General features: G+C 60.7%; 1 protein-coding gene across 2 annotated transcripts in view; it reads left to right on the top strand.

Moving 5' to 3' along the window:
• Window positions 1-24,689: 24,689 nt before the first annotated feature.
• SLC6A17 (solute carrier family 6 member 17) overlaps window positions 24,690-25,723 on the top strand; it is a 32,743-nt gene continuing 31,709 nt past the window's right edge. The window contains exon 1 of one of the 2 annotated variants that reach the window (XM_045586907.1): window positions 24,690-25,043. The gene's annotated coding sequence lies outside the window, so the exon portion shown is untranslated. Of the gene's footprint in view, window positions 25,044-25,338; window positions 25,580-25,723 lie in introns of those variants that run through there. The other variant, XM_045586908.1, reaches the window with a different exon arrangement.

Below are 25,723 nucleotides of genomic sequence, written 5' to 3'. Positions count from 1 at the left end.
GCATTATGATTCCGTGGCCTGTTAATACCACATTCGGGGACCAGTAAGTTAGATACCCCAAAACCAATGCTGTGGACGATGTCAGCATCCAGGACTGAGGGCTTTTATTGGGGGGGGGGGGGGTAGTTCCCTCGGCGATGGGCGCTATGGAGCATATTCGTACAACCTTGGGGTTGGGGTTGGGGATGTGGAGGGGGGTCCTGTGACCCTCGGTCACTGCTCCCCCTTCCTCCCCCCTTCCCCCCACGAAGCCAGGCTGGCCACAGGCTCCCAGGTTCCCTGTTTAGAGATTCAGGACCGCGCCCACCCTGTGTGACCAGACTCCCCTCAGCCGGACAGCTGGCCCCCCCCCCCCCCCCCCCGGGCCCGCTCAGAACTCAGTGACGACGTCGCATCCTGGCCTCCCCGCTGCCGGCCTGCCCCGGTGTCAGCAGCAATTTCCTGGCAGGCCCGGTGACAGTAGCCGGAGCCGGCCCCGGGAAACCCAATGCCATGGTGTCCGAGCGGTGTCCCTCCGCATCTGGGGAACCGGGCTGAGACTGCACAGAGCTGGGCCGCCCGCCCCGGGGCGGGGGCTGCCCCCCGCACCCCCACCCCACGGCCACCCTGTGCCTTCCACGCTGAATGGAGCACCCATGCCGCTCCAGTGGCATCCAAGGACCCTGCAGAGACACCTCTTTCCGGCTTCCAGGAAGGGCGGGGAAAAGGCACCCACAGCTGGAGGCAGCGCCCACCGGGTGACTGTGCCCTCCTGGCCAGGCACAGCCCTCCGTCCCCGGGGCCTGGGGGGGGGGGGAGCAGATGGCTGTGGCTCCTCACTCCCCATTCTGACCAAGCGCCAGCATTCAGAGAGGCATCTGTTTTTTAACCCCTCCCCCAATGTATTGATTTTATTTGTTTGTCATATTTTGGTGCATCCTCACCAGAGGATATTTTCCCATTGATTTTTAGAGGGAGTGGAAGGGCGGGGAGAGAGACGAAGAGAGGAACATCCATGTGAGACACACATCAACTGGTTGCCTCTTGCACGTGCCCCAACCAGGGCAGGTGCCCTTGCCAGGAATCCAGCCCGGGACCCTTCGGTCTGCAGGCCAGCACTCTATCCAATTTATTGATAGGGCCCTATTTATTGATTTTAGAGGAAGAGGAGGAGAGAGAGCGGGAGGGAAACATGGACTTGTTATGCCACTCATTCACGCACTCTGTGGTTGATTCTTATATGTGCCCAGACCAGGGGTCGAACCCACAACCTTGGTGTATGGGGACGACGCTCTAACAGTTCCAACTGAGCCACCGGCCCCAGCCAGAGAGGCATGTCCATCCTGGGCCCCATGCCTGGCCGGCAGCCCCCGCCTCTGCCTCTGCCTCGGGGTCTGTGCAGGGCGCTCACTCTCCCTGAGCCAGCTCCCGGGAGGCCTGGGTCTCCCCTCTCCTTGCACCCCCTTAGGTAACTGGCTCTTTTCCCAGGCCTGGTCCTGAGGGCGGAGACTGGCCCTATTCTACTCCGTCTGATTGCCTCTGACCAGCGCAGAGGCAGGAGACACGCTGGTAAAGGACAGCACTGCCGCCCGGGCCGTCTCCGGATGACGCCTGTCCCCACCTGGGCGGAGAGGGGCTGGGCCACCTTCGGGGGCATTGGGTCAGGCCATCGCCACTGCCGTGGGCGGCGGCGTGGCTCACGGGGACGAGTGGCTCTGAGGCTGGTCCCAGCCTGCGGGGCTGGGCACGCACCCAGAGGTGGGACTGCACAAGGGGCCACGTGTTTGGTTTGGGCTTAAGTCCTGGCGGACGGGCAGTAAAGCTCTTTCCTCTGGGCTGGCAGACTTGTTGTTGTTGGAACTCTCACGAGGCAGCTGAGCCCCCGTAAGTCTCCTGGGGCCGGGGGCGGGGGCGGGGGGGAGAGAGTGGGTGGGAGAGCAGCTGCCTGCTCAGAGCCTGAGGCTGCGGGCCCTGCTTTCCAGAGCTCCTTCCCGCCCCACCTGAGGAGTGTTGTGCTGGCTTCCCCTTAGAGCAGCGGTGGGCAAACTGCGGCTCTAGAGCCACATGCAGCTCTTCCACAAAACACCACGGCCTGGGCGAGTGTACTTTAAAGAAGTGGCGTTAGAAGAAGTTTAAGCTTAAAAAATGTGGCTCCCAAAAGAAATGTCAATCGTTGTGCTGTTGATATTCGGCTCTGTGGACGAATGAGTTTGCCGACCGCTGGGTCAGAGGCTGCCTGAAGGCCTGTCTGCTTCTCTCCAGAAGAGGACACGGACGCTAAACAGGCAGCAATAAGGTCTAGACCCCAGAGCTCCCCGGCCCAGGCTCTGCTAACCGGCTGCGGCCCAGGCCAGCTCCCCATGTCTCCAAATGAAACACTGCAGGTGTGCCCAACCTGGGGGCTTTTAGGACCCATCAGCATGGCTTTTCAGCCCCGGCTGGTGTGGCTCAGTGGTTGAGCATCGACCTAGGAACTAAGAGGTCAGGGTTTGTGTCCGGTCAGGGCACCTGCCCAGGTTACAGGCTCGATCCCCAGTAGGGGGCGTGAGGGAGGCAGCGGGTCAATGATTCTCTCTCATCACTGATATTTCTTTTTTTAATTCCTGTCCCTCCTTTATTTATTTATTTTTTAAAAAAATATTTTGTTGAGTTCTTACAGAGAGGAAGGGAGAGGGAGAGAGAGCTAGAAACACCAATGAGAGAGAAACATCCACCGGCCGCCTCTTGCACACCCTCTACTGGGGATGTGCCCGCAACCAAGGTACACACCCTTGACCGGAATCGAACCTGGGACCTTTCAGTCTGCAGACTGACGCTCCATTCACTGAGCCAAACCAGTTTCGGCTCATCACGGATGTTTTTCTCTCTCCTCCTACCCCTTCCTCTCTGAAATCAATAAAAACATTTTTTTGAAATTGCTTTTCATGGGAGGGATGGACAGTGGTTTGATCATTTAAATTTTGCCAAGAATAGACTTTCTAGAAGTTCTGCTTTAAAGCCTTTTGTGACAAGGAGGAAGCCCCTCCTCAAGAAAAAATTGCTCCCTGCTGGCTTGTCTAGGCTCCAGGATGCGGACTCCCTCAGCCCCCTCCCTCTCTTTTCCCCTCCCTCCCCTCCCTCCTCCCTCCCCTCTCCCCTCCCTCCCCTCTCTCCTCCCTCCCCTCTCTCCTCCCTCCAGGTTGAGGATGGTAGATGCTGCTTAAAGGGAAAACCTGTCTTTGCCTCCCTCCTTCCCATCCTTCTCACCCCCTCCGCCCCCAGCCCAGGCCCCTAGGTCCTCCCTCACAGCCTTATCTGCCCCAGGATCTGACCCGCAGATGCACTCCCCTCGGTGTGCTCCTGACCAGGATGGCAGTGCGGTCGGCCGCCCGCCCCGGGGCCAGTCCGGCCTGCTCTCCCCCCTGGAAGAGCCCCCTTGGCTTGGAGCTGATTAAAACAAACATAGCTCATATTTTTGTTCTTAATCCAATTCTGCACCGGGCTGGGGTCGGGCAGGGAGGATAGGATGACAGAGCACATTCCTGGGGAATGTGTTGGGGGGAGGCAGCCCAGGGGCCCGGAGGCCCCAGGGGCGGGGAGCCCCCAGGGGTGGGGACAATGACCCAGGGGCCCTCCCTGAGCAAGACCCAGCGGCTCCCAGGGCCTCCCCAGCGGGGCCAGGGCCTCCAATGAAGCCTGGAAATGAGGCAGGACCCTCTAGTCTCAGCCGACCCCTCCTGCACATCTCTCCTCCAACCGTGGCCTTGGCGTCCCTCAGCACCCGACGCACATGTGCTGCCTGCCCCTCGCGTGGACCAGCCTCTGGGGCCCCGAGAACTCTGTTCCTGTCGGAACCGAGACTGAATTTCCTGATGGGGGTGGGGGGAACCCCTTGACAGAACACAGAGAAGAGGGGTTCCCCACAGACCGGAGGCCAAGCGCCTGGGTCTCAGTCCTGCTCTGTTAGTCCCGCTATGGGGCCCCATGGGCACGTTATTCAAGCTCTTTGCGCCTCAGTTTCATCATCTGTGAAATGGGAGGAGCAGCGTGGGGTTGCGGTGGATGTGTGTGCTGGGGGCAGGGTCAGGCACCGAGCTGCACGCTGGTTATTTGGTGTATGCTGTGGTACAGTCCGGCCCTACACTCTGCACTGCTCCTGGGGTGGTGGTGGGGGGCTAGATGGTCCTTGTTGCCAGGGAAGCGGGCGGAGGCAATCCTAGGCCCACCCTCTAACAGCTGGGTGGCTCCAAATCTGTTTGGTGCCTGTGAAATGGGAGCAAACTCAACCTCAGACAATGGTGCTGAGGCTCAGCGGTTGTAATAAACACTGTGCGGCCTAATGCTCTGCAGGCAGGTGTCCACGGAACCTGCAATACTAGGGGATTTCATTGTTAAGTGAGACCTTGAGCGACAACCTTGTCCAGGAGAGACAAACAGTGCCATCACATAAAGAGACAGGAAGGGAAAGAGAAGAAAGGAGAGGTAAACACCAAATGAAACGGGTCTGAGAGTGGTTCCAGGGATGAGGCTAAAGAATCAGAAAAGGGAGGCAGAGGAGGGAGAGGAAAAACTGCTCTCCACCCCCCCCCCCCAAAAAAAAGAAAGAAATAAAAAGGCAGAGAAAAAGAGCTATCGATAGATAGTAGATAGGAGAGAGTGAGGAGGGATGGCCGTGGAGAAGGTGGGGAGGGGCCCTGAGAGAGGGGCCAGCGGGCAGACCCCAGGGAAGGGGTCTCGGTGCCCACCCCGGGGGCTGTGGGGCCAGGCTGTCTCTGGGCTGTGGGGCCAGGCTGTCTCTGGGCAGGAGGCAGCAGCAGGCTGAGACCCGGCCGCTCCTCCCTCCAGCCGGCTTCTGGCAGCTCCCAGGCTGGGAGGCCACCCTCCCGCCCCCCAACCCCCCACCACTTACAGCCAAGAGGTCCCCAGACGGGCCGGGCTCAGAGGCCCTCCTGCAGGGCTGCTGGCCGGGAAGTCCTCGCTCTGCACCGGAGAGATGCTCAGTAACACATCCCCCAATCCTTACCTCGCTCTGCACCGGAGAGATGCTCAGTAACGCATCCCCCAATCCTTACCTCTCTCTGCACCGGAGAGATGCTCAGTAACGCATCCCCCAATCCTTACCAGTCTCCCGGACTCAGCCAGATGGTGACGATCCATGTCCGTCCCGGCCCGGACAGCTCGTCTGTCCGTCCACCTCCCGGATGGGCGAGTCCCTCCCGGGGCCAGACCTCGCTGCCCGCCAGGGGTGTTGGCTGGCCCCTCCCAGGACCGATCTGCAGTGACTGCGGCCGCACACCGGTCAACGGGTAACAGGTTTGCAAGGCCTTACTGCGCGCCCTCGCCGAGGGGCGGAGGGCCGGCCGCGGGGGGAGGACCCAGCAGCCTGCCTGGCCCCAGAGGGCGGGTGTGCGGCTGGCCCAGGCTCAGGGGTCTCTCCCTCACCCTCTTCCCTGCCCCATGGCCCCGGGCTTGGGCTGGGACAACCCCCCACACCACAGCGAGCGGCCCAGCCACACCAGCGTGTCACGGGAAGGGGACTGGAAATGGCCCATAAACCTCCCAGCTCCCGTAAAGGCAGAGTGGGCCTTTGAAAGCCGGAGCGCTTTTATGTGCCAGTTAAAGGGCCTTCCTGTTGTGTCCGGGTTTACAGGGAGGGGGGGGGACGGGGTGAGGTGAGGCCAAGTGCAGCCCCCACCTCCTCCCTCCCACTCCCAAAGGAGGAGTGTGTGTGTGTGTGTGTGTGTGTGTGTGTGAGTGTGTGTGTATGTGTGTGTGTGTGTGTGTGTGTGTGTATGGAGGGGGGGTGAGAGGGCAGGCGTCTGGGAGCTCTTGGCTATGGCAGTCCCCTGTCCAGGCAGGGCCTGGGAGGCTCCACCTTGGTGCTTTGAGATGCTGGGACCATGGCGGGGTGGGGTGGGGGAGACCAAGGCAGTGACATATTTCAGGCCAGCCATGCCCGCAGCCAGGGGGCAGGAGCCCCCGGACACAGAGGCAGAGGGCAAGCTACCGTGTGCTGGTTTTTTTTTTATAAAAATATATTCTTATTGGTTTCAGAGAGGAAGGGAGAGGAGAGAGAGAAGCATCCGTGATGGGAATGGTGCCTCCTGCAAGCCCCCTCCTGGGGATGGAGCCTGCAATCGGGCACGTGCCCTGACGGGGGTGGAACCGAGACCTCTAGTCCATCGGTCCATGCTCGACCCCTGAGCCGCAGTGGCTGGGCTGCCGTTTCGTTTTTAAGTGAGCAGGGCCTAGGACGGTCCCAGTGCCTTCATCCGGAGAGAATGTTCCGTGGCCAGTCTGTCCGCACCCGGGCCTGATCCCACCGCCATCTGCCCATCTCGATTCTATGAGCTAGGAAGGCCCGCCCACGACCCTGCCTCCATGGGCACCTGTAGGAATGGGATGTCCGTGAATTTAAATGCAAAAATGTCCCCCCCACATGAGTGTGTGATCGGGATTACTTTTCTCTGTGGGCGAGTGGAGAAGGACACTCCCTGACCCTCATGGGGAAGGTGGCCCTCCCTGACCTTCCCCGGTACTCTGCCCCCGCCAGGGCCCGGCAGTCTGTCCGGGCAGACAGAGCACACGCAGGCTCCCAGGCGGGTGGCCCTGGGACCCGTCCCCGGGCAGGCCCTTCTGCCTTGACCTCCCCGTGACCCCGTCCCCAGCCTGCCGGCCCAGGTGCCCCCGTGGCCCGGGGCCTCTGGCATTCCTTCCTGGCTCTGCAGCTCCCTTCTGCTCCTCTGCGACCCTCTTGGGTTTCCCCAGGTCTGGCCGAGCGAATACCGCCGAGCGGGGAGTCCCATTTCCTGTATGTGTGTCAAAACAGCGGGCGGATATGGAATAGATCAGACGTGAATGAAAATAAACTTTTACGGAGGGACTGACTGGTCTCCTCCAGGGGGAACCAGTGGCTCGCTCTTCATCTGGGGCCCAGAAACTTGGCCGGGGCCTCGGGACCATCCCCTCACACAGCCCCCACCCCGCCTCGGGCGTGGGGCTGGCTGCTCCCCTCGGGCATGGGTGCCCCTCCGAAATAAGGCTGGAGTGAGGCCCCCGTTCCTTGGTGGGGTACCAGGGCTTGCTCCTTCAGCCCCCTCCCACTCTGATACGCCATGATTCTACAACCCAGGGGCTCCCGCTGGGCCATCTGGTTACCTTGTCTGGCTACCATGATGGCATCTTCGCTGTGTTAGGGGGAGGCCTGGTGGAGGACAGCGTTCAAGGGTCTTTCTGTCCGGGCACCCCTGTCTGAGTTCACCGTGAAGGCCTGACAAGGTCACCTGCAGGTCAAGGTCACCTTGCCCACCCCCCCCTGCCTCTGGCTCAGGGTTCAGTTCAACGAGGCTCATTTTCTTTATTGCTGAGAGGTTACGGGAAGCAGCATCCCAGCCTCACGTCAGAAATGTCCTCCTACATATCATTCCGAACCCTTCTGTGCCCGTATCTCCTACCCCCCTGCCCCGTCCCTGCAGGGAGGTGGGAAGGTTCGGTAACCACGGGAGCTTGAGAGGGTGCCCTGTGGTTTTGGACAGCTCAGGGGGCTCCTGCGCCAGCCACCCTGTGACCCCGAAACAGCTGGGAGAGAAGAACCCGTGTGCCAACCCGTGGAGTTCCCGCCCGCCCCCCTGAGGGAGCCATTGGTTCCCGTCCGGCACAGAACTCAGCCTGGCCTCATGCAAGGACCGGCCAGCCTTAGCACCGAGGCCAGCCGCCAGGCGGGAGCATGGCACAGCGGCCCCGTGGGAGGACCAGCCCGGCATCTCTCCGGGAGCCACAAGGAGCCCCTCCGGAGCCAGGGTGGCGGTATCTCTCTCGTGGCCGCAGGCTCCTCCGTCAGACCCAGCTGCTGCCCGGCTCCTCCTCCTCGGCCCTCCCTTTGCATGCGTCACGGTTGATCTTCGCCGGGTGCTGGAGGTTCCTGCCGCTCTGATGGATGACTCGGGTCTTCAAAGATGCAGCCACCCCTGGGGGTGCCCGTCACTGCCAGCCCCCCAGGGCCCCCCTGCCCTCGGCGGCGTCTCTGTAGCTGCCGGCATTCTGCGTGACTCGGGAGCCCCTTTGCTTCTCCACTTGATCAGGCTCAATGTTTCTCTCATTGTTGCAACCAAGACAAGATTATCGGTTTTCCGGGAAGCACTTTATAAGGGGAAACAGTGCACAGGGCCTGGAGGGGATGAGGCAGGCCAGCCCTGGCTCTGCCGGTCCGCGGCCCCTCATGAGGCCCACAGACGCCCCTCACCCCTGCTCTCCGACCCTGTCTGAGTGGGTGCTGCCAGCTCCCCCTCCCCGGGGGGCTTTCTTCAGCCGGCCTGGAGGAAGGCTCTCCACAACCGGTCCCTCTGTCCTCCTGAGGCCGCGGAGGCACTGCAGAGGCTGCTCCTGCCTCAGCGTCCCCCTCGCTTCTCAGGCCTGTCCCTCTGGCTAGGAATGAAGAAACCCGCCTCACCCCCTCTCACGCGCCCCCCCCCCCCCCCCCCGCCATGTCCAAGTTCAGTCTGAGCACCGCCTCTTGCTCCTGGTTGGTTTGCAGAGCAAAGGTTACCCTGCAGTTCAGTGCAAACGCCAGGCACGTCCTCTGAGCGAAGCACGTCTGTGGGCGCAACCAGGGACGTGTGCGTGAGTGGCCAGCCCTGTGCCTGCGCATGCGAGCCTCCCAGGCTCCCGAGCCTCGCTGTGCTGGTGGCCCCTTCCCCCAGAGTCGTCCTGAGGGTTACAATACCACTCCCGAAGCTCAGCGTGTATTTCCTTAGTTTAAGTGAGTGCCCTAGCACCATGGCCACAGCCTGAAGCCAAGTCTCTTCCATCAGCTGGAACCACAGCCCGGGGTGCAGACGGGCCGAGGGGTGCACTGTGGGCCGTGGTGGGAGCACCCTCTGAGATGGCCAGGCAGCCTGGGCCGGAGGGACGCACCCCTGGCAGCTTCGCTGGGCAGGGCTCCTGTGTCCCAACAGCCCTAGGAGCTCAGAGGGAGTGCGGGGAGGAAGTTTCCTCTCTGGCCCCGCTTGGGTGGGCAGAGTGTGCACGTGTGTGCACATGTGTGCATGCGTGTGCACACATGACTTTGTATGTGCATGCATACATACGTGATTCATGTGTGCCTGTATCTGTGTACGTGATACACACGTGCGTGATTATGTGGGTGCGTGCATTGGTGCGTGCATTGGTGCGTGCGTGCGTGAATACGTGAGTGTGTGCGTGTGCCTAGTTGTGCTCCTTGGGGACGCCGGTGGCACCGGGGTTTAAGGTGTGACGTGTTCAGCGCCCAGAACAGACTTCTCTGAAGGTGACGGCCCTGCCTGCCCCTGCCCGTCCCCGCCCACCCCGCAGCCACCACTCGCCCGTTGCTGGGGCCGCTCCCGGACCCCTCGGGGCCACACCTGGGTGAAGCTGCCCACCTGGCCCCACCCCCCTTGGGTCAGGGTCCCTTCCCCTCCGTGGGCGGAGGCTCCGGGCCGCTGTGTGTGCACGTGTGCCCCCACCCGACAGGGACGCGCCTCAGCGCCGGGTGGGCACCGCTGTCTGTGCCCGGAGCGGAGCCGAGAGGACCCGCAGGGCGGGGCTGGCACCAGCTGGAGGCGGGCTCCCTCTGAATGAGGCTGGGGTCCAGGCCGCTGGGTGGCCTCAGACGCCCAGCTGGCCGGGAGGTCACAGTGACATCTAGTGGTCACAGCGGGACGCAGCCCTGCCAGGTTCCAGAAGGTGAGTCCGAGTCCCACGTGGCCTTTGGGTGGGGCTTCTGAGCCGCCCCAGCCAGGGTCTGCTTCTGCGCAGTGCAGGGCAGGACCTGGGCGGGTGCCAGGACCCAGGCCTGGAGAGATGCTGGGCCCACACCGTCAGCGGGGGCAGGGCTGGGATGGCTCCTTCTGTGCCATCTGCTGCCCTCCAGCTCCAGGCTCGGGCCCGTCCACCCCAACCTCAGCTTCCCAAGCCCTGGGGCAGGCTTTGGGGTCCTCACTGGAGCAGCCACACACCCACTTTGGTGCATCTGCTGAGAGGGCCAGTGCCAGCCAGTGGGCCTCGTTTACCTACATAGCACCTACTGTGTGCCAGGCACCGCGGAGGACAGCCTGGGGCGGGGCTGCCTAAGGAGCTGCCTGTCCTGTCCTGGCCAGACCCGCAGGGGCACGGAGCGGCCCTGGGACTCGCCTCAGAGGAGTGGGGTTCCTGCTGACAGCTGCAGGAGGCGGCACAGGCCAAATGGGGTCTCAGTGGCGCGGTGGAGGGCAGCCTCTGCCATGGGACATTTCCAAGCTCCAAAATGATTTGGGGCCTGGGTGGGTGCCCCAGGCACAGAAGAGGGGTTGGGTGGTGACTCAGTTTCCCTGACCCTTAATTCTGAAGCCTTTGCTTTCGTGGCCCATGAGGACGCAGGGACTCTCACCCGGGAGCCTGGTTTGGGAAAGTGCGGCTGGCCCAGCAGGGGTGGCCCTCCAGGTCAGCTTGGGCACTGCTGTCTGTGCGCCTGGGCTGAGAAGGGAACCGGTCTGCACGTGGCCGATGGCCCTGGGGAGATGGAACCTGAGTTGTGCTTCTCGGATAAGGTGACCAGACGTCCCGCTTTGGGCAGGACAGTCCCTCCAAAAGCAGGACCTCTGCTCACCTTATTCTAGGAGCCCAGCCGGACACGCCTTCCCCAGGGGCCGCCATTGTCCTGGGCAGGCCGCTGGCTCCGAGCTCTGGCCCTGTCCCTCCTCAGAAGTCCCGGAGCAGGGGAGAGACCAGGCCACCTTCCTCTCATCTCCTTGCGATGACTCAAACCTCTGTCTCCAGGAAGCCTGCCTGGATCAGCGCTGCTCCCGGTGCCCCAGCCCTGTCGCTCCCCCTGTGTCTCCCCCACAGGGGCCCCCTCCGGAGACTGGGAGCTCCCGGGAGGTCTCCCTCACCCTCTGCTCCCCCTGCCACCACGGAGCCCCGGGGGCCTGTATTCACGATTGTAAATTCCATCCTGTTTCAGTGTACCACGGGAGCTGCTGGCTGTTTAAGGAATACGATAGCAGATCCTTCGGTAAAGACTGGGATCACTTTGATTTGTTTTTAACGTCATTTCGGATTTCTGTCTCTCGGAGAGAAGAGGGGGTGAGGGAGAGGCTGCGGGCAGGTTTATATCTTCCTCAGCCCGCCTCCTCCTGCGTGGCTCAGTTTTATTCTTTATTTAACGGACGTGCCTGTGAGGCCTCAGGGAGCCAGGCTCTCTCTGTGTGCTGGAGGCGGGGGTACAGAGATGGATGCCACCCCCACCCTGCCTCCTGGAGTCAGGGAGGGAGGTGGAGGCATGCTGGGTGCCCCCCACAGGGATGCGCAGGGGGAGTTGCAGTGGGAGGTGGATTACTTCCGTCCAGGACTGGGGAAAGCAAGGAAGGCTTCCCTGAGGAGCGTCCCTGTGTCAGCTTGTGTGGGAGAGACCTGACCTGGGAGACTCAGGCTGATCTGAAAATGCCTGGTGCCACAGAGGTGCGGACCCAGCGGGGTCCCCAGAAGTGTTCCTGTCTCCCCTCACCTCAGACCCAGAGCCACCCGCAGGCAGCTGACCACCCTCCCCTGCCCCCATCAGCCCAGAGGAGAGGACAATCAGGGCCTCCGAGGACTAAATGGCCTCTCCAGGGGCACAAAGCACTCAGCCAGCACCTGCAGGTCGGGCTGCGGGCGCTGAGCTTGCCCCTGGCCCTGGCCCTGGCCCTGGCCCTGCCCCTGCCCCTGCCCCCGCACCCGCCCCTCTGCAGGAGGCCTCCTGCTGGCTCGGGAGCCCAGGTGCTGGGCTGTGCCGTTTGCAAGGGGGATGAGCCCATTATCTTTACATTAAGGGAACTAATAGCTCATTTCCCAGGAAATCTGTGAGCGATAAAAAGTAAGTGGGCCGTTTTATTCCTTCTGCCGGGAGGAGCTGGCAGGAAGGACCGCATATGTGGGGTGGTGGCCTTCATCTTCTCTCCAGTTGGTGGGCGTGGCCGAGAGCAGCCCCCTCCGCGGCCACCCCAGAGCTTCGGGGAGGAGGACCCCGGTACCACGCGAGGAGGAGGGAGAGCGGTCCTGTCGTCTGTGCCGTGGCTGCCTCCCCCACAGACCCTGCCCTCTCAGCTCCCCCACCTCCCGTCCGCTCCTTCCGGGAGAGGACACACTGGCACTTAGTGAGGACGTGCTGGTGGCCTCCCCCAGGACAGTGTCGCTCGGCGCTGCTCCTCCCTGTGGGGTGACAGGCTCCGTCCCCTCGCAGCTGGACTTGGAGGTCGGGCTCTCTTGGGGGGCTGGAGGGGGAGCCATCCCTCATGCCCCAGCCACGGGTTCGAGTCCTGTTGTGTGGCGAACCCCAGCTGGCGGCCGCCTGTCCCGAGACCCTTCCCTGCGGCCAGCTCTCCTGCTTCAGAGTGAGGTTTAACCCGCTCCCTCGCTGGAGTCCCCCTGAGGGGCGGGCGTGGGCTGGCACTCTTCCAGGCTGCGGGCGGCAGCGCGGCGCTCCTCCCGGGAAAGGACACACACGCGCCCACAGGGAACGTGGGCTCAGGCAGGAGGCCCCTCAGGGCAGCCACACCCTGGGTTCCCAGGCTTGTGCTCCTGTCCGCAGAGCCCTCGGCTTCTGGCTCCATCAGTCCCTAACGTGTGCTGGGGACTCAGGTAGGTAGCTGAGCAGCCGGTTAGAGAGAAGCGCGCCCCCTGCTGTCCCTGGCTGCACGGGGCAGTGGAGGGACCGGGAAAGCCCTTACTGCCTCTGCAGAGCCTCCCCTTGACATAAGGCAGGGGTCTGCAAAGTGCGGCCCGCCAGCCACATGCTTCTCGGGAGCCTCGGAGGGCCATCCTGTTGACTAATGAGTTTGCCGACCACTGACCTAAGGGGATGATATGTTGTTACCCAGTGACGTCCTTTGGCCCAGGATCCTGCGTGGTGGGGCTGGGAATCCTGCGTTGGAAGGACGGTTCTTGCAGATTTCGGAGAAGGAAGGGCCTTACAGGGTTCCAGGAGCTTGAGAGCCAGCGGCCCCTCCCACATGCGGAGTGCGGTCTGTCCGTCATAGCAGGAAGCGTTTTCGTCTGTACACGTGAATGACATCGTTGACTATGAGCCCGCGGGAGTGTTGGGGTCAGTCCAGACGCTGTGGGGACACAGACGGGGAGTGGTCTCTCCAGCTGAGTCCCGGGGGGGCTCCAAGGAGGTGGCGTTCGAGCCAGTGGAGGATGGCAAAGGGCCTTGCCGTGAGGCTCAGAGGTCCCGGGCACACCGGGCGGATGTGGCTTGGCTCAGCACACCCATCCCCGAAATGTGCTGGGTACCTCGTGACACCCAGGGTCCCTGCCTGCCACAGGCTGCCCTCTCAGGTCCCTGGCCCAGGGGAAGTACCTGACACAAGCTGCTGGAGCCCTCCCTGCAAAACCCAACTGTCACCAAAGCCCCCATAAAGTCCCTGTTCTAGCGTGTGCGCGCGTGTGCACGTGTGTGTGTGCATGTGTGTGTGCATGTGTGTGTGGGGTGAAGTGTGTGTGTGTGTGTGTGTGTGTGTGCATGTGTGTGTGGGGTGAAGTGTGTGTGTGTGTGTGTGTGAGTGTGTGTGTGAGTGTGTGTGTGCATGTGTGTGTGGGGTGAAGTGTGTGTGTGTGTGTGTGAGTGTGTGTGTGAGTGTGTGTGTGCATGTGTGTGGGGGGTGAAGTGTGTGTGTGTGTGTGTGTGAGTGTGTGTGTGCATGTGTGTGTGGGGTGAAGTGTGTGTGTGTGTGTGTGTGTGAGTGTGTGTGTGAGTGTGTGTGTGCATGTGTGTGTGGGGTGAAGTGTGAGTGTGTGTGTGTGAGTGTGTGTGTGAGTATGTGTGTGCATGTGTGTGTGGGGTGAAGTGTGTGTGGGGGGTGGTGTGTGTGTGAGTGTGTGTGTGTGCATGTGTGTGTGTGGTGAAGTGTGTGTGTGTGTGTGTGTGAGTGTGTGTGTGTGCATGTGTGTGTGGGGTGAAGTGTGTGTGTGTGTGTGTGTGTGTGGACTTGGACTTGGCCAGGGAAAGGAGCGGAGGGAGCTGGGAGCCCAGAGGATGAGGCCCCGTCATTCACGGGGAAGAGCAGTGGCTGAGGCGCAGAGGCAGGACCACGGGCGTCGCCCAGGCTCCCCCGCCCTCCCTAACGGACAGGGGCTTTGATCCGGGGCCTCTCGCTCATAAATAATCCCCAGGCGTGGGGCCCTGGGACTGCTCGGAGGGCGGCGGGCTGACACGGCCGGCCAGGGCCTCAGCGGGCAGGCCTGGCCTTTGCAGCGGCCCTGACAGCTTAACGGCGGCGGCGGACGGTAGTCACTGCAGATTTATCACCTTCCCGCGAGGGCAGAGGGAGCTGCTGACGGCCGCCGGGGGCCCCTAAATCACCGGGGGCACAGGCCGCGAGGCAGGAGCCGTCCTGGGGCTGGGGCTTCCTGCAGGCTCCTCGGTTACAGTCCTTCCCAGAGAAGGGTTTCCAGCTGGAGCCGAGCAGCTCCCGGGAGGAGCCGGGAGGACTGCAGGAGCTGGGCCAGAGAAGGAGGGTGCCAGAGCCCCGACAGGAGGTGCCGGGGACCCAGCACCCTGACCCTGACCCTGCCTGGCCGTCCACCTTCCCGGCAGCACGGCCACCTGTGAGCAGGAATGGGAGGGACAGGGCAGAGAAGAGGTCCAGGAAGCAAAGCAGAAAAGAAGGACGAGGAGAAGGTGACCCTCGAGGGGAGGTGGGAACGCCATCTGTGCCTCAGCTGGGTCCCTGAGCAGCAGCTGGTGGAGCAGGACTCTCCCAGGGCAGCCAGCCCTCTGGTCACCGCCCCGCCACAGGCTGGCACCACCCAGGCCTGGCTCAGGGCACAGGCAGAGAGACCTGGGCCGGGACAGGGACCGCGGAGAACTCACACAGAGACGAGGGGTCTCTGTCCTCAGAATGGGCGCGGGGCTGTCTGCCTCGGACATTGCTGGCCCTGCAGGCTGTCAGAAAGCCCGAACCCACGGCTGCCCTCATGGCCTGGGGTCCTCTGCTCCTTTCACCCCAGTCCAAGGGGGACACTCAGAGGTCTGGGAGTGGCCGGAAGTCTGGTCTCTGAGAACCATGTGCCCCAGGGGTGAGGAGGGAGGGGCGAGGGACCACCCCCTAGCACCCCTGGGCCCCTTGGGCCTCAGGGTGCTGGCTGTCTCTGGCGTGGGGGGCGGTGGTGGTGCCGTGCCCTGACTGGGTGGGCGGCCCTGGGACCTCTCAGCAGGCGCTCCAGGCTCGGCGGCAGGTCTCCTCCCCACTCTCCAAGCCTCGGGCAGAGCGGCTGGTGCCGCGTGACTTCCTAGACTGTATTTTCGGTCTCGGTTTGACGTCACACTCTCCCTCAGCCCCAGGGACCGGCTTTGTACATTTCCAGGCTGTTAAGGCAGAGCCTCCTATCCCCTTGGGCCTCTCCTGTCATCCCTCCTGCCACCTCCGGTGGTTCCCGGGGCAACAGTGGGTGGGGCTCCCTGCAGGGGGTGGAGGGAGGGGACCCCATAGGTGGGTCACCTGGAGAGGTGGTGGCTGTCCTGTGTGCGTGGGGGTGGGGGTGGGGCTGGGGGTGGAGGAGCCCAGCAGGTGGGACAGAGGCCACAGGCTGGCTCCGGGCTGCTGCTCTGCGGACACTTCTGGACCAGGCTCTGTCTGGTGCCTACAAAGAGGGAGGGAGGGTGAGGGCAGGGGCAGTGGAGTTGGGGAGAGAAGGTGGAGGAGGACGGGAGGCTGCAGAGATTACCGAGTGGCGGCAGAGGCAGGAGCAGGAGCCATAGCAGTCACCGATGACGTTCGCATGGGGGCGTCGCTTTCCCGTTTACTTCCCCCTTTAAGCCTGTAATGATGTGGCTGTGGGTACTGTTCCCTTTTACAGGTGGGGACGAGCTGCTGCAGAAAGACTGTCCCCCCACCCCCCGTCGATGGTGCCTCCTCCACGCCTGATGGTCGCTGCACCCCTGCCTGGGGTCCAGTAGGTGTACGGCAGTGGCTCTTTTTCTCATCTGCTTGAAACATGTCACGTGACCTGAACATGTGATCTGAATCCATCCACATTCCTGAGCCTTCCTTCTCTTTTCTCCACCGGTCACAGTCTCCCCACCCCCACTCCAGGGGCTGGGGCTTCACAACGGCCTCTGTGTGGCCTGGGGTCAGGTTCTCAGGGCCCCGGGGGTGGCAGTGTCTCCGTGGTGAAGCACGTGGGCTTGGGACTTCCACCCCAGTTCTGCCTCCAACTAGCTGTGTGACCTGGGCAAGTTACTTCACCTCTCTGTGCTGCCGTCTGGTCCCCCGGGAAATGGGAATGATACTCGAGTCTTCCCCTTGTTATGAGAGTTAAGTAAATTCATACACACAAAATACTTAGCATAGTGCCCGGCTAAAAGCAGGCACTCAACAAACATTAACTCTGGAACTGTAGCCTTGGCATATGGTAGTAACCCCCAACTGGCCTCTCTGTTCCCCGTTTCATCCCCCCCGATGCCTTTCCCACTCCGTGCCCAGAAGGCTTCTCCTTTGGCACCACGCAGGTTTCCAAATCAAACACAGGGTGCCCGGCTCAAGTCTGGCTAGAGGTCTGGCATTTTTTATTTGCTAAATCTGGCAGCTCTGATCCCATGCTTCAAACGTTTCCCTGGCTCTCCGCTCGCTTTAAAATAAAGCCTGGGCTCTTCAGCGTGACATTCAAGTTCTCTGTGACTCAGACCCCTGCCCTCTGTGTCATTTCTTCCCTCCCTACGTCTTCCCACCCCCGCCCCCTCATCGTATGCCCAGTCTCCCACTGCCTTCTCAGAACCCAGAGGATGGATCTCAGCATTTAGGACCCAGGGAGGACCGGCGGCCACGTTTTCAGATGAGGAAATGGGGGCCCAGAGAGGAGAAAGACCTTCCCAGAGTCACACAGCAGAGTGTGAGGTACAGGCCAGGGTCCTCGCTGGGACCTCAGACTTTGGTTCTGAGACACTGACCGCCACAGGAACCACAAAGGCATCAGGTTTGAAATGTCTGGCCTTGGAGGACTAGTGTGTACTTCACCAAGAGGGCGTGAGGGTGAGGGAAGGCAGGATCGCTGGCCCAGAGCCGTCCCAGGGGTCACCTCAGCACGCTGCGATGCCACAGAGATTTTCGGGGTGTGGGGGAGGGGGGAGACTGAGGACTGTGAGTGTTCAGGAGCTCCCAGGCCATAGGGGACGTGCTTCTGAGACTTGGGGTTTGGCCTGGAATGGGAACTCATTTCCCCAAACCCAGGCAGCTGAGCATGAGGGCGCGTTAGACTGGTGATTCTAAATCGGGCAGACTATGCCGAAACCGGTGTGGCTCAGTGGATAGAGCGTCGGCCTGTGGACTGAAGGGTCCCAGGGCCGATTCCGATCATGTGCATGTGCCTTGGTTGCGGGCACATCCCCAGTAGGAGGTGTGCAAGAGGCAGCTGATCGATGATTCTCTCATCGATGTTTCACTCTCTATCTCTCTCCCTTCCTCTCTGTAAAAAATCAATAAAATATATTAAATAAATAAATAAATAAAAAGGGCAGACTGATCCTGCCTGGCCCAGTGGCTGGGATGGCTCCGGGCGTGGTGGCCATCACGATGGGGCCGGAGGACACCTTCCCGTGGGCTCCTGGGCATCCTCCCCCACGGTGCAGTCACCCGCCCCAAACACCAAGTGGACTCGCTTCCCAGCTGGATCCCCGGGTGGTTCTGGCTCCGGTACAGCCACTCGATGAACACATCTCTGCTCAGTGCTGAGAGTCGGGCCCAGTAATTGACTTGTAGCACATCCAGAGCCTGCACAGAACCAGCCCAGCGGCTGCACCGTCGTCAGCAAAATGATTTATCACCGCATCCTGGCGGCTCCCCATCCCTGGAGCAGAAATAAGAAGGACTCTCCTTGCCAGGAGCCAGTCATCCTTTGCCTTTAAAGCAAACTCCTCCATGGTTGAAGGCTTCCTGGGCCCAGGCCGCGGCCGCTGGCCAACTTGCTGGCCCAGGTCCCAGAGTCTCGGTGTCTCCACCTTGAGAATCACGGCAGGAGCAGCAGGGAGCAAGGGAGAAAGCACAGCGCGGAGTGTAGGAGCCCTGAGTTCAGACCTGACTCTCCCACCAGCTGGCCTGAGACCTTGGGCAAGTCACATAACACCCTCAGGCAATGTGGTCTGTGATTCCTGCTTGAATTGTCTCTGAGCAGAAGTAGAAGAGGATCTGCCATCAGACTCACCGCTCCCACCTCTGAGGGTGGGGACAGTCCCCAGGCCGGCTGCCTAACACTCCGGGCAGGGGCCGGTGGGCTGTGTCCTCAGCTCCTGGCGATGGCGTGGTGACAAACAAGGGGGCCAAGCCTGGCCCTTGGGCATCCGGCTGCTCCCAGCCTCCACTGGGTCTTAGTCTCCATGGGAACAGCTTTCCCAAGCCTAGGTGGTGACGGAGTCCACAGCTGGTGTTTCCTTTTACTCTGTCTCCTTCAGGAATATTCCAAGGCCAATGTTGCTTTTTTTTTTTTTTTTTTTTTAATCTTTATTGTTCAGATTATTGCAGTTCCTTCTCTTTTCCCCCTATAGCTCCCCTCCACCAGGTTCCCACCCCACTCTCTGCCCTTAACTCCTCCCCCGCCCCCACCATAGGTGTATGATTTTTGTCCAGTCTCTTCCTGCACCCCTCGCACCCCTTTCCCCACAAGAATTGTCAGTCCACTCCCTTTCTATGCCCCTGATTCTATTCACCAGCTGATTCTGTTCATCAGATTTTTTATTCGCTTGACTTTTAGATTCACTTGTTGATAGATAATGTATTTGTTGTTCATAATTTTTATCTTTGCCTTTTTCTTCCTCTTCCTCTTCTTAGAGTGTTTCTTTGTCCATCTGACGAGATCGGGCGCGTTAAGGGTGGTATGGCCCTAGACTCTTTGTCCATCTGAATCCTCCTCCTCCTGGACCCTCCACGGCTGGCTGCTCAAGCCCACGTGACTTGACCACCTGAATCAGCCCCGAGGTCGGCAGCTTCCTGTCCCAGGACGTGGCTAACCTCCAAGCACTGTCCCCGGCCCGAATACCGGGTCCTGCGCCACCACCAGGTACCTCTGAGGATGCTTCCCATCGCCTGCCCTCCCGCCTCCTCCCGGAAGCCCTCCCGACTTCCGTGACCCACCGTCTGTCCAGCCCCGAACATCCCGGGGGCTCAGCTGTGGATTAACTAGATTCTCTTCTATTTGCTGATCCATGTGCACCTGCATGGGGCAGCGGTGTGAGGGCAGGAGGGGGCTTTCCTGCCTCTCCATCTCCTCCCCAGCACCAAGCACGGAAGGATGAAGAACGAGCGGTGTCACCCCAGCGGGCCACACCTGGGATGTTCTGATCGAAAAGAGTCCCGTAGGGAATCGGGGATGACACCTGCCGTGGCCCAGCACTGTGGGGCGTCTCAAGGTTTACTGCCCTCTGTCCTCATTTGCCAGGGAGGTGGGGGAGGCGCTGAGTCCTGGTACAAACTGAATGGGCTGTTTCCACCCGTCCAGCCAGGTGGGGTCACCTGGGAGCAAAGGGATCTAAAGTTCCACTCACAGAATCACCCGCAGCCCAGAGCCGAGTCTCAGTTAGGGGGAGAGGAGTTTGTTAATCACACACACACACACACACACACACAGTTTTGTAACCAGCTTGCTGTGTGACCTTGGACAAGTCACTCCCCCATGCTGGGCCTGACTTTCTTCATCTGGTAACAGTAGCAGCCGGGAGGACTGTTAAGCTGCCTCCCAGCCCTGAACCTTTGCTCCACTGACTCAAAGACGAAGTGTCTGTAGCTGTGCGAATAAAATGTCCCTCCTGGACGTGCAGCTTGGGGATCGATAATTCTGTGCCAGCACCCTCGCTGTAAAGCCAGAATCCTGCCACGTCCCCTCGAGACTGGACGTGATCTCTAGCCACCCTCCTCCAGCACCCCATCCCCAGTGTAGGATGCGGCAACTTGCCTGAATGAAGAGCGGCTGGTCACGTGGTCTGGTCGCCATGACAACGGGTCCCTTCAGGCGAGGTAAGCATCAAAGTCACATGAGAACCCCAGAAGATTGGCCGAGGTATTTATAGCAGCAGGCTGGTGCTTTTATGGAAATGGGTCTATATTTGACTCAGGTACAGAAAGCTCTGTGCCGGCCCCGGGGAGAGGCAGGTCTTACATCTCATTCTCCTTTCCCAAGCCTGGAGGGGGGTGCCCAGTCCCCAGCCTTCCTCTGTGCCTCGGCACATCCCCTTCCCCGCACTGGTCCCAGCTGCCGCACAGCAGATCCCCTTCTGTTTACAAGCAAAGCCTTACTCCTGGCTGGGAGTTTGGGGGCCCAGGCTGCTGGGCAGGTGGGCAATTGAGGACACCGTCCTGCACCCCTCGCCCAGGTACCACCAAGAGAAATGTCCCTGCAGCGCCCAGTAAATGCCAGAGGTTACTGTGGTCACTCAGAGCCTCGCCACTTCTTCCTGCTGTGTGGGGAGGAAGCTGCTAACTGGAGGAAGGAGATATTGTAGAGAGAGAGCCTTGGGAGGGACGGATGTTCCAGAAAAGCAAGGAGATGCTGATGGTGACTTGTTTGTTGAGCACTCGCCGATGTATGTTTTCTCAGTGAACATCACCACACCCAGTGCTGTAGACACCACTGTTACCCATTTTACAGATGGAGACGTAATCTGTGTGATCTTCTAAATGACTGGATCTGGGTTCCCTCCTGGACTCGGGGTTCTGCTTCGTATTTCTCAGGACTAGGGCCGCACTGACTTATACTTGTAGCTTCCCAATGTGCCTTACCCGTGGGTAGGCGGATTCCCAGCACACCTGTTACTCGCCTGCTCATTTCCTAGCTAATGGTTTGTTTTTCCTAATGAATCTTAGAAGCAGCTTGACTGATTACAAAGAAAAAAGTAACCCTTTTGTTATTTCCATCGAGTCCTTTTAAAATTATAAATTAATTTATATGTTTTCTCTCCCAATCTGAGAATATCATTTCTTTTCTTACGTCCAAATGCCCTTTACGAACTCTCAGTAGCATTCAGATGCTTTCTTCATGGAGGATATGCTACACATCTTTTAAAGTTTGTTCCAGGTGTTCTTTTCTGGTTCTTGCTCTTGTAACTAAAGCATTCCTTATATTTCCTCACTGGTTGGTATATTGGAAGGTTATGATATTTTACATGTTAATTTTACATATGTCACATTCATGCATCTTTTTTATGTTTTTTTTTAGTTGTGAATTATTTTTTAAAATATTTTTTATTGATTTCAGAGAGGAAGGGAGAGGGAGAGAAAAATAGAAATATCAATGATGAGGATTATTGATTGGCTACCTCCTGCACACCCTCTTACTGGGAGTGAGCCCGCACGCACGCAACCTGGGCCTGACCAGGAATTGAACTGTGACCTCCTGGTTCATAGGTCATCACTCAGCCACTGAGCCTTGCTGCCCGGGCCGAATTATTTTTCAAATGAAGCTTTCAGCCTTTAAGAGGAGAACACACACACACACACACACACACACCCCACCCTGGGGTAAGTGGCTATTTCATAATTCAGTGAGTTGCTAAGTGTAGGATATTTAGAGCAGTGCCTAGCCCATCTTTTGAGTTACTGGTAATAGCAGCAGTCATAACACGGCCTTGAGTTTACACAGGGTCTTATTTCATTTAATCCTTAACGACCCCATGAGGTTAGAGAAGGGATTATTATCTCCATTTCCCAGATAAAGAATCTGAAGGTCAGAGATACGAAGTAGTTGGTCAGAGGTCCCCTGGTAAGGTGGTGCTGGATCAGAACCCGTGTTTCTCTGACTGCACCTCACAGCATCTCACCGAGAGGCCAGGCCAGGCCTGTTGCCAAGTGGAGGGTCCCTGGCGTCGCTCTTTTTGATTTGTGTCCTGGGTGCCCACGCAGGGGTGTGCCTCGCTGGGCCACCCCACCCCACCCTGCTCAGTAAGGACTCTGGATCTAGTCACCGGGGCAGCTTTCTAACCACTGAGTCCCAGCAAAGGGACAGACTGGGGCTGGCCTGCGTTTGTGCGGCTCCCTTATAGCCTCCCAACGGAAGTGGCAGCCCCATGCTGACAGGCCAGGCCTCCACAGGAGGCCTTCTCTCCCACCTGTCCCACGCCCACAGCTTCCCTCGGGGCCAGCGAGGTCAGAGATCTGAGGAGTCCCATCACCTGCTCCTCCCTGCTTGCTCTGTATTCCTCTGCAGTGTCTGTCCTCTTGCTCCAGACAGGAAGCAGGAGGGACCTGTTAACGCAACCCTGTACTTGAACCTGTAATCTCACACGCGTAGCTCAGACTGCAGCTACTTCTGCAGTGTGTCACTTCTGGTTTTTAAAAACTTATTTTTATTGATTTCAGAGAGAAAAGGAGAGGGAGAGAGAGAAACATCAATGATGAAGTTCCCCGCCAGGCTTCGAGTCCCGAAACCTGAGCATGCGCCCTAACTGGGAATTGAGCCGTGACCTCCTGGTTCATAGGTCAATACTCAACCGCTGAATCACCCTGGCCAGCTGATACCCATATTTCTAACCACGCTTTCTGTATTCTTTTTTAAAAATATATTTTATTGATTGTTTTTACAGAGAGGAAGGGAGAGTGATAGAGAGCTAGAAACATCGATGAGAGAGAAACATCGACCAGCTGCCTCCTGCACACCCCCTATCGGGGATGTGCCCGCAACCAACGTACATGCCCTTGACCGGAATCGAACCCGGGACCCTTCAGTCCGCAGACCGATGCTCTATCCACTGAGCCACACCGGTTTCGGCGCTTTCTGTATTCTTTCAGCAAATCTGCATGGACAGTCCACTCTGTGTTGAAGACAGGCATGGCCTCTGCCCTGTGGAATGTCCGCAGCAGCCAAGGCAGCCCTCACTCAGCAGCTGGTCTCGCCATGAAGCAATTAATGACATTGTGACGAAGGCTACGGAGGAGAAGACCTGTCCAGCGGGGAGGCTGACCGAATGCTTCTCCACGGTCAGCAGAGGCGTGAAGAGCTGGGGTCCGAGACGAACTCTCAGGTGAGTGGGCAGGGAGTGAGGGGGGAGGGAAGAGGGGACCTTGGCAGAGAGGGCACAAGCGCTGAAGGCCGAGTCAGGAAGGAGTGGGCTAGTCGGAGCTGAGAGAAGGTTGGGGCAGGGAGTGGGTGCGGGAGAGGCCGTGGGAGGGGGTGTGAAATGAGCCGGGGGATGTGGAGGGCCTTGAAAGACCTGCTAAGGATGGGGGCGCAACTGTGAGCTCGAGAAGGATCCACTCATCTCGGTGCTGCTGAAAGGGGGGCATGGCGGCCATCTTTTTGAGGATGTGTGCCTAGCACACAGCTTTGGAAGCTGGAGATGGTGTCTCCCAGTGGGGGACAGGCTGGCTTGCTGTCTGGGATGATACGATACTAAGTATAGTGACATCTGGGGCCAAGGGTGGGCAGGTGTGCTGGCCGCCCGCTATAAAAGATGGGGCTCCCCAGCCTGGGCAGTGTTACCTGAGCACAGCCCCACTTCCCTCCCGTGGACTCGGGGAAGGAAAGCTGATTTGACTGAAGCTCGAGCTTCCTGCTGAGCCTGGAGGAATACGATCCTTTGTCTCTGGCCCAGGAGCCTCATGTCTCCTGCCAGCATTCACCAAACTGCCAGGCTCACTCGTTAGACAGCAAGGGAAGAATCCCAGAGCCCCCGGAGCTCAGGACTGCAGTCCTGTTGCCTTTCCGTAGGGACCCCTGAGACAGCTGCCACCTCCCATCCTTCCCAAACGCCTGGCCTGTGTCTCATGCCAAGGTCCCCTTAGCGTCCTCTAGAGCAGCGGTCCCCAGCCTCACGGACCTCAAGGATGGCTGGTTGGTGGCTGCTGTTCTGGATCAGAGGTGATTCATCCCAGACGCTGCAAACAGCCCCCCAAGGCTCTGGAGCACGGCTCCTGCCTGTCTACCTTCCTCCACCCACATCTGCTCCAGCTCAGGCATTCACGTCCCGCCCGCCCCCCTGCACACCTCCGCTCTCATGTGCCTTTGCTCTTGTCATACTGGCCCCTCCACAAGGTTCATCCTTGTCCCCTTCCACCTCTGAGGCCAGGATCCTACCTCACCTCCTCCATGAGGCCTGCCCAGAGCCCGGGCAGAACCTCCCCCTCCCTTCACCGTCCCCCACTTGCCTTATCTTCCAGGGTCTTCAGACCTCCTGCCTGGCACCGTGGCTGTCTGGGCAAACCTCTCCATTTTTGTCCTCCAGGCCCCCCGCCACCATTCCTGCTGTCCCACCCTGCAGCCTGTGCCCAGGCAGGAGCTCAGGAGCTGAGCGATGGATGCACCAGGCACTGGGCTGCACAGGAAGTGACCCTCCTGGGAGAAGGGATGGAGGACCGTGGGGCAGAGAAGACATTCCCAGTGAGGAGCAGAGGAGGTGCACGGCTGCTGGGGGGTTCTAAACCCGCGTTGGGTGGTCTGAGTTCACGAAGGGGACTGAAGAGATGGGCCTGAAAGGATGAAGAAAGGAGGGCCAGGGCTCAGGAGGGCCTTGGCCACGGGGGTCCCGTTCTGCTCTGAGGGCAGAAGCCCCAGTGACTCCTCTCCAGAGTGTGGACCCTCCGAGGGACCTCCAGAGACTGCTGCCAGGGCACTCGCCCACCCCCTGCTGCCCACCCCCTCCTCCCGCCCACCCCTCCTCCCCCGCCGGCCATCAGAGTCTCGCCCAAAGCCTCGCACTGACGCGGGCCGCGTGAGTGAGTCAGGCCTGCGTCACGGCCCCCGCCGCCCGCCGGGGTGGCCTTTCGGATGCGAGGGAGCAGCCGGCGCGCCGCGCCCCGCCCAGCCCGTTCCGCTCCGCGGCGCCGGCGTGACCGTGACCGGAGCGCGGGGAGGCGGCGCTCGGTCCTGGATCCGCAGCCCCACGGGCGCCCTCCGCCGCGGGACCGAGACCCCGGGCCGCTCCCCAGAGGCTGAGCGGAGCCGGCGGACCGGCGGCGCGGGAGGGAGGGAGCGAGACGCCAGCAGAGCCGGCGGCGCGCGGCTCCGCGGCCCCTCTTTGCCCACCGGTGCCCGGTGCCGCCGGACCTGGGCACCTGGAGGAGGGTCCGGGACCGGGGCCGCAGCCGCTCCGGGGAGCGCGGGGGCAGGTCCACGCGGCGGTCCCGCGGGGACAGGTGAGTTGGGGCTCGCTCTGCCCGGCTCCGCGGGGTCAGGCGCCGCAACTTTAGCTGCTCGGCCCCGCCCCGGCCGGGGAGGCCTGGGAACCGGGGTGCAGCGGGGGGCGCTGCCCGGGCATCCTCCGGCTCAGCCCGGGCTCCTCCCCGCGCTCCGGCCTCCGTTGCCTGGAGACGGAGCCCGGGAGCCGCGCTCCTCGCACGCATCCATCGGGGTGTCTGGCGCCGAGCTCAGGGGCTGGACACCTGCCGCTATAGCTTCAGCTTCCGGGCCTGAATGGGCCCGAGGACTCCGGGGCTGCCGGGGCGGAGCTGCGGGGCTGGCGCCCTCGGACCCGGGAGGGAGGAGGCCGCGCGCTCAGGGCCAGTTCCCGCGGGGAGGCTCCTGCAGACCATGCCGCTCGCTCCGGGCCCGTGACCTTGACGGTATCATTGGCAGCAGCAGAGCGCTCCTGCCCGAGATGAGTGTTTAATTCCCGTCCCAGGGCCGGTCCTCGCTGGGTTCCCAGCCAGCGGGAAGCCCCTACTCCCTGGAGGTAAGCGCATCGGAGCAGAATGGCGGAGACGGGAGGCGCGAGGGGGGCAGGTCTCCGGGGCGCCCCCTCCGGAGAGGGGCCTCCGCTGCGTTTACACCTGTGCCTCTGGGGCTCGGATGCCCGCTGCTCTCCAGGGCGCAGTGG

Source organism: Pipistrellus kuhlii, unplaced genomic scaffold (assembly GCF_014108245.1).
Source record: "Pipistrellus kuhlii isolate mPipKuh1 unplaced genomic scaffold, mPipKuh1.p scaffold_m20_p_24, whole genome shotgun sequence".
Taxonomy (NCBI): Eukaryota; Metazoa; Chordata; class Mammalia; order Chiroptera; family Vespertilionidae; genus Pipistrellus; species Pipistrellus kuhlii.
Note: the sequence above shows the minus strand (reverse complement) of the source record. Positions and strands in the feature narration are given on the sequence as shown.